The sequence below is a fragment of the Crocodylus siamensis genome, chromosome 1 (assembly GCF_052110815.1).
Source record: "Crocodylus siamensis isolate JL-2025a chromosome 1, ASM5211081v1, whole genome shotgun sequence".
Classification (NCBI taxonomy): Eukaryota; Metazoa; Chordata; order Crocodylia; family Crocodylidae; genus Crocodylus; species Crocodylus siamensis.
Window position 1 is genome coordinate 384,470,532 of NC_143395.1, and position 8,745 is coordinate 384,479,276.

Here is an 8,745-nt window from a genome sequence, read left to right on the forward strand (position 1 = left end):
TCACAGGGTCTCTTAAAGGGCCTTTGCACACAACCCTTCAGCAGGTAGCACACAACACACAAGTGTACACCTGACTCTCCACTTCCAAAGCCTTCTTAGGTGATGGCCCAAGCCTAAAGTCCACTGGGTCATACAAGTAGATGGCCTATTTATAAAGAATGTCAATGGAATCCATATAAACCATAACTATACTATAGCCATAGGTCAGTCCTGGTCTCACCCTCAACATTTCCTTGTGTGCAGGTTATGGTAAGTCTTTAGAAAGGATATCAAAGGGAAGATTTGTATGCCAAAACCCAACACCTTTTAAAAAAAAAAAAAAAAAAAAAGTGTTCTAGGAGACTAATCCATTTCCATTTAGGCCAATGGAAGTAGTTACCTTCAATGGAGATTTAGAAGTGTACACCACAGTTAGCCTTCCAAAAATATCTTTAACAAGTTTTCATAATAATGAGGTAGTCTACAGGTCTTTTTGAATTTTCTTAACAGATATTTTGATAGTTAACAAGGCTAGAAGACCAAGAAAACAAACTCTGCTGAAATTAAAGGCTGCTATATATACACTGTGGTTAAGGGTACTTTTTGTATAATGGATGGCCTTGGTCTGCACTGTGTCAGATTTCAGAAGTGTGCTGTGTAACTTTAGTATTATGCTGATATAACCTGTAACAGCTGGTACAGCCTGAGATAGATAGATCACAACATAAAACAGCCTGGAGACGTTTCTTAAAATATGTTACTCTGAAACTGGGCCTGGGGAAGAGGCATCAAGAAGGCCAGATTTAGTAAAAAAACCTCTCTAACTTTATCACTGTGGAAGGGGCTGTATGATTCTAAATCCCAACTGGTTTTTTTCCGAGCAGCATCCTTTACTTTTACTTATTGAAAGAATGCAAGTCTTTCAGGACCTCTTCATGGCCTGGTTATTACAGGTCTTTATCTATGGCCTTAGATCCTAGATTATATCAGTCTCATCTTTATTTTTTTTTAAAGTAAATTTCTAACCCCGTTGATAGCTAAGAAAAACTTGTAAATGTGAGTTGAATGTACAGAAAAGACGTATACCTGCATTGGTTTGTAAAGGTTCCACTGCTGGTTCCACAGAATAGCTTGTGTGTCTATTTTCTCTCCTGTGAGAGAAGAAAGATTGAGACCACCATATACAGAAAGTATAGAGTACAGGATACTTCATGCTGTGATATGAGTAAAATCCTGTATTTTTTAATTTTGGTCCTGGCATTCTCCCAGAATTTAATCTGGAATTTAATCCTGAACTCAGCAGAAATATGATGACCCCAGAAAAAAATGCAGATTTATCTTTTCATTTAGGCTACAGTAATTTCTGATTTCCACAGTTTCATAGTTTGTATTCCCTATCCCGCAGCGCAAGCCACACAGGCCTTGGCCTCACCTCCAAGGCGAGTCAGAAACCTCAGGCCCTCAGCTCTGGGCATCCCTCACAGTGGGCTCTTGGCCCTTTTGACCATTCTGGTCCCAGCCCGAGCACCGACTAGTTGAGGGTACTCTAAGTCAGGCCTCTGAGCCTTTAGCCCCACTCTCTCCTGGGTCTGACTTCTGGCCCCTAGTGGGGGTAACCCACCTGGTTGTGGGAGCTGGGGTTAAGGCACCCCAACCCACCTTTCACTGGGGTGGTAACTGGCCTGGCATTTCTTGGGGGCTCCCACACAACTGCAAGGCCCACCAAGCCACCCACTCCTGGCAGGATGCAGTTTTAGGTCATGCCCAGGACCAGAAGCCTCCAAGCCATCTCCTACAGCTCCTCCCCTTACCTCCAGGATGTTCCAAACAGCCTTGCAGCCAGGCAATGTTACTGCCTGGCCACCAGTAGCAAAATGCTCTGTTTATATAGGCGGACAAGGATCTAAAATGGCTGCCACAATCAAGCACCTGCTGGCTGCTTGGCTCAGGTCTTAAAGTGGCAGACACCAACAGTGCCCTGCCACAACTGGTAAAAGTGTCATGTCTGTACTTGGCCTTAAGGATTAGTGTTAAGGTTTCTGAAAGTGTGTGAAATAATGGAGGACAATGCTAAAAATCAGTGGCACCATTGGTATGAAACAAGATCTAGTCCAAGACTACTAAAATGAATGTTGGTATTTGCAAAAGTTCTGCCACGTCACTGCCTCGGGGCTATAACAGCAGTATAGCATAATGGCTGCCCTTCTCTTGGATAACTTACACTTTATGGTATCACAGCTTGGAAATTAGGTGTACATGAAAAGAAAGAAGCTAAAGGCCCTTTAAATTTACAGGTCAACGTATTTGCACTAAGCAGGAATGCCTTACCTTTTATGTTGATGACTTATCAAACAGGTTCCTGTCATTTCAGGTATGCACTGAGGGAAAAAAATGAGTTGAGATAAATCTGTATCAAAAGGTTAAAGAGATATAAATGATCTCATGAGCATGGTTCTTCCTCACTGCTACAGAGGTTGGCATGAAGTAAAGCAGTTGCTCTCTTTGAAGTATTGCCAGCATAAATAGCTCAGAGTAAGAATTTTAGTTTTCATAACAAATTCTGAAATTCAAGAGAACTATGCATTGCTGAATATACTGTATGGTTCACTGGGACCAGGCAACTTAAGCAGAGTTTGCTATAGTTTAAATAAAATGTCTTCCAAATCACATTTTTTTTGTAAAGGGTATCAATTATATAAAAATGGTTCCATGATAACAATAGAATTCCAAGGCAGATATTTGTCTTTCAAACCCTTCCAGTCTCTCGACTTCTTTAAATTTAGAATATAAGCATCCCACCTGAAAAAAAAAAACAACTTTGGAGCAACAGGGTCCCAGCTTCTCCTGGAAGTCATTTGCAAAGAGAATCCATTTTTTTCAATGTTGTCTGTTTCATCTCTGATTCCCACCTGCATGCCCTTGATGTCAATTCTCTTATTTATTGTTAACTGGGAGTGGGGAAAGAAAGGAGATACAAGTAACTGATGATTTTCACTTATTTTTCAAAGTATTCAGAACATCACAGAAGACACTAAATACCAATATGAGAAATAGGACTTGAAAAAATAAAATAAATACTCAAAATAGTTTCTTAACTGGGGAGAGATAGCAAATCTATCAGTCCTTAAAGCTTTGTATTCTGAACAGCCTTAGCAGACAGTTGTAGTGGCCACTATAGAATAACTTTGCAGAGGAACATAATAATACAAATTGCCCAAAGGACTAACTGAGGCAGATAATGTACTACCAGCTCAAGGTGCTAACCTAGACAGTAATCTACCCAGCTAAGGATGCTAAGCTTTTCCAGAGTCTACATAAGTGAATGGGAATCCTTCCATTTACTTAAGTAGACTTGGGATTTGACCTCTGTTTAAAGAGCAGTGGAATCAGTTCACAAGGCTGCCAATATTCAATGAGTTTATTGCTTCATTCCAGTACTATTTTGATAACTGCAACTTCAATAATTTGTAAATCTAATACTTAGCACAATTTGTACCTACTGATTCATTTTTTTTTTATTTCACTTCTGAAAAAAGTTGAAGGCAAAGAGTTGTGGCAAGGTGTTTACATTAATATAGTTTCACCGTTTTTACACAATGTATGGTAAAATATTTCCCAATGTACTCTGTTGTATATTTGCAAATAATGATATGTATACCGCTAGTCAAGATAAATTAACAAAGCTTGCTTTATGACAGAGTAGCCAGGATTTTGCCAATGTGTTTCTTCGCATAGGACCAGTAAAGTTCCCATTGAACTTTACTGATCAGACTCAGACCCCTCCTTGCCAGGGACAATTGCAAGCAACTCTTTTGTGGACACCAGAGAGACAATGGAGTGACTCCCCAGCAGACAGGGACTGACTATTGTATTGCTCATTCTCACATATCTACCCCTGAACTCCTAGTCAGCTTAATTTGATTATGCCCCATTTAAGGATTTGGCTCTAAAAGGACTCATGTACAGCCAGCTCTTCTGCCATAGAAGGCTATTATCTCCATATATCATTTATTCAGTGCAAAGCATCCTCTCTTCGTTCTTTATCAATCCCTCCCAGAAATATTCCTCATTTGTGATTGGAGAGTCTGATTTCACAGCTGGAGAGGTCAACAAGACTAAGCTGACAGGGAAAAGGTACAAATCCACAAACAGGTAGAAGATATTTAAATAGAAGGCAATAACAAAATAGTAGCATATTTACCTCACCACCAAAGCTTGGGCAATTTTAAAAAACGATAGAGGAATGCTTGTTCATCTATGGGCCAGCTCATTTAAATTGTCATCATGGCCTTGATCCTGCAAACACAGACCTTAACTTTAATCATAGAATTAGTGACATTGACTATAATTATGTACTCCCTGACTTGTTTAAATGTGCTTATTTGTACACTTCTATGAGATGGTGATACTAGTAAAGTTAAACTGGTGAGTAAGGCCCAGATTCTGTTCCACCTGTTTAGGGCGTAAGTAGATTTTGGTGCCTTGGGTGCTATTCAATTCCACCTTGCTTCAATCTCTGAAAAACTGTTAATACAAAAAGTAAGTGGGTGTTTCTCTCTCTGCTACTTTTTCATGGCTCAATATTAAGGGTATGGTGACAATACACAAAAGTAGATGCATTAATAAATTATCAGGGTTTTGAACAGGGTGAAATAGAATCACACTTTCCCACCTACGTCCACTTAGACACCCAATAAGTGGAATAGAATTTGTCCCTAAATGTTTGCAGATTCCAGCCTACATAATTGTATCACATAGCTTAATGTGTATTAAAGGCTACATGAGCTAAATACGAAAGTCTGCTGCCAAACTCAAATAGCAAAGGAAAAATAACCCAGAAAATAGAAGGAACAAGTTCCTACATGTATATGTTTTCCTAAGTGTACAACATTTGTGATTTAATATTTCATGATGACCACTTTTCTGACAGCTCCTTCAGAAAGATAAACAGATCACCCTGCTCCAGAACAAGGAAAAAATCTATTTACTTGGTCTTGTTTGTAAAATCTGCTGCTGCTTACTCAGAATTGAAGTATTTGAAGAGCTAGATGAAAGGGAAATTGACTGAGCACATTCGCACTGCACAAAGTTCCTGCTCCATTTTTAATCACTTCTTAGATGGACATCTTGGGGAAAGTCAGCAGAAGTGAAATGAGCTATGACTTGGGTGCTCCCTCCAAGCAAAATCCCTAGGAGGCAATTCCTCTTATCTCCAAGGAAGAGAGAAAAGAAAGATTTATAAAGAAGTCAGGATTTCAACAAAGTGAAGACTGGAGATCTGTCCTTTTGCAAAATAGTTTTTATATGGCAGCACCAAAGTTTAACAACAAAGCCACATAGCATGTCCAGTCAATTATAATTTGCTATCAGAGTAAAAACATGATGCATTGTTCAAAAAATAGTAATGTTAGTGTGATAGTTAACAAATACATGCTATCCTCAGTAACAGGCAGGAAAGCAGCTAGAGCAAGTCTGGGTGGTTCTACTGAACTCAACAGAGCTAGGCAAATTTATGCCAGCTGAGTGTTATTTAACCTTACCCTTTGAGGAGCATAAGTATTTGGAAAAAAAATGTGAAGGATAAATAGACAACAAAACCCAAAAAGTAGACAGACAAATAAAGTACCTTGCTTATAACAGCAAACAAGAACTTACATGAGTTTAAGGATAACAGTAAGTAAGATTTAGCAGACCTGTTTAGGATTTAGATCCTACTGTGAGAACATGCTGCACAGGCCATTCTCTTAAGTCTGTTTCCCGGTAGGCTGCCCTGGTTGTAAATACACTGGGTTGAATCACTCCCACATTGTTGCACTGTTATTGTGGTACTGGGGCAAAAATATTTGGCAGGCATTTCAAAGTAAATGCTTCAGATGGAATGACGGCAGCTGAAGAGCAAAATGCCAAGATTAAGGAAAGTGTATGCTTTGCTATGCAGGAAAGTTTCTTTGGAACAGATACCAAAAAGAAATTCAGTCAAATTTTAATGTAATTACTAGCAAGTGTCATTAGGAATGAGAAAGCGGAGGGATCAATACTCTAATAATTCTGTGTAATATTTTAAAAGATTATTTAAAAACTAAAATATGTAATCAAATATAAATTCTCCGAGTGCAGAAAAGAAAAACAAAACCAAGAAAACCTTTTTTAATGTAATACTGTTGTAAAGTATTACATTATATTGAGAACTGTATTCCACAAATTCCTCATAGAGCAATTGTAGCAAAGTTCAGAATATAGAGAAAACAGATATTTACTATTAATATAATGGCACATTTGTCTCACCAAAGCTTGGGCAATTTCAACATTTCCATTAGAAGCTGCTGTTCTTAGGGATTTTTTTTTTTTATAACTTGGACATTAGAATTGGCTCTAAGTTATGACTGGTATCCATTTATAATACAAAGGTTTAAACAATTAGTTTGGACATATTTGTTTATAGAGGAGCAAGAAAATAAAAGGATTTTTTTGTCTTATGTAATTTCAGAATGGCTAGTTTACAAAGGCAATTTGTTAAGCAATTAGTTAAATTGCTCTAATCCCCTTTAGGATTCTAAAAAGTGAGTGGCTGAGAAGGTTGATGTGAAAATGATTTTCCATATACAAAAACCATTTATCATGAGGATTATTAATATGGGTTTTTAATCTGCATTACACATGTGTACTATGCACCAGTTTGCCTGTTTATTTCAGGAGCAGCAGTGTTTGAATGTTTATGCAAATGTAAATCAACCTAATATACCTTCAGTGATTATACTGTGACTGGAAAAGCTCCAAAGGACATTCCAATATGCCATATGAATATCGATAGTTGCCATGGCTTCTTTCCTCTCTCAGGCAACATTTCTGAGAGTGTTTATAGGGGAGGTTTCAAAATTTGTTTTTGTTCTTCATTCAAACGGAAAAGAAAAATAGTGAACTGTGTGGCAGACCCTCTAAACTGGTGCTTAGAGTATTGGCATGGGATGCAGGAGAAAGGTACAAAGTGCTGTTCTGCTTAATTGAGAAATTTTCATTCTTGGCTTCCCATATCCTATGCCAGTATCTTGCCCACCCAATTATATAATCTCTCTTCTATTCCAAATACAATCCTTTCATAAAAACACACCTATCTCTATGAAAATTTTTAGATTTGTCAAAATCAGATTTTGGAAAAAATATCCTGAGCAGCCCTAGTTTCTTGGTCTAATACCCTTTTTTATTCTTGCTTGACATCAATTTATCTTATGGCTTTACCTACCTTCCAGATTTCTCTCTCAACGCAAGCCTTTCCTTCTCTGTTTAGAGTCATTTCTCCATCTGTGTTACTGATAGCTATTCTCAGATATTCCCAGCATCCAAGGTTATTAAACCTTGGAAAAATGTAACCCTTCCTCACGTTTCCCCACCTGCAACATCTTCCCACTTTTCTCCTTTGCCAAGGAAGACACTGTTCTCTCTGTAACCCATGGTCGTTGTAGAGTTCAACTTCTCTTCCATTCTTGTCCTTCCAAACTGAGCTGCTGCTGAGAAAAATTTCTTTCAGAATATCCTGGTTCATGCTTTGACAGTCTCTAAACTTGCCTACTTCAGGCTCCTGATTCCCAGCCTTCCCTATTGCCCTTCCCTGCACCTTGCTTCGGCCACACATTGCCTTTCTTTTAAAGTCCATTTAAAAAGCTACTTTTATGATGATCTTTCTCTCATGATTCCCTGCCCATGGCATTTCTTCATAGATTTTCTTCTGCCTTTTACTTCAAGGGACTTTACAATTCTATCCACCCGTGTCCCAGAACTATTTTTTTCCCATACCATAGCTGCTGCTAATAGTTCAGAGATGCCATTCTCAGTAAACCCTTTTTTGCACTCTCTCTCACATTATTCCTCCCTTTTCCTATGAAACAAAGGAGTCCATCTTCATTAAAATCCTCCCTTACAACACGATTTATCATGGAGAACTGTCAAAGAAATCCTATGAAAATGGTTTGGTTCTGAGTGAAGATTAGGATAAAGGACTTGCTGCTCTCGGGTTTGATCCAGTTCAGAGAATTTCAGAGCAGAATCTACATGGCACTATGATCTGTGGGAATTGAGAATACTCATAATTTACCAGATTGAGCTCTATAAACATTGATATATTATCTCATTAAAACCATAAGCTTCTTGGGGAACATGTTACTGAGGAGCATTTATTCAAGGTCTGGGCTTAGAGAGAGCATTGGCTCAGCACTAGGAAGTTCTTACTGCTATGCATGGGAAGTTTAACCTGGACACAGACTAAAACAAATCTCTACCAAGTACCTTAGGCACTAGGTAATTACTGTGAACACCACAAGGTAGCAATGTTACCCTGAGTGGAAGAGCAGAACAGTTAAAACTTCAATCAAAAATGAAACTATTTGGAAATGTGGAAGACAACTGAAATCCAGTGACTTATGCATCACAGGCACTAACAAAAACTGTACTCCAGTATGCTCTGAGTAGGAGGTTTTGGCAATAGTTCATGGGTGTAAAAGGTTTCATGTTTAATGGGAGGTCAGTGTTAGTTAAAACTAACAACAAACCTCCTGCCAAAGGAGGTCTGGCAAACAACCCCTGCACAATATAGGAATCTTTTTTTTTCAACTACAGATATATGATTTGCAGACTGAATATAAATCTGGTTGCTACTGACCCACTTTCTAAAGCAATTAAGAAAATTGTAGTGGAATAAAAGTCCAGAACTAGATTTTGTCCCTGCCAATCTGATTTTAAAAAATTAAGAAAAGAAAATGGCTAGTTTTAAAC

At 38.3% G+C, this 8,745-nt stretch overlaps 1 long non-coding RNA gene across 1 annotated transcript; it reads right to left on the reverse strand.

Annotated features, from left to right (window-relative positions):
- Positions 1-2,814: 2,814 nt before the first annotated feature.
- LOC149875171 (uncharacterized) lies at positions 2,815-5,758 on the reverse strand. Its single transcript, XR_016440010.1, has 3 exons — positions 5,673-5,758; positions 4,181-4,275; positions 2,815-2,927 (listed from the first exon to the last, which is right to left on the reverse strand). It is a non-coding gene; the product is annotated as an uncharacterized LOC149875171 (long non-coding RNA).
- Between the last annotated feature and the right edge of the window lie 2,987 nt (positions 5,759-8,745).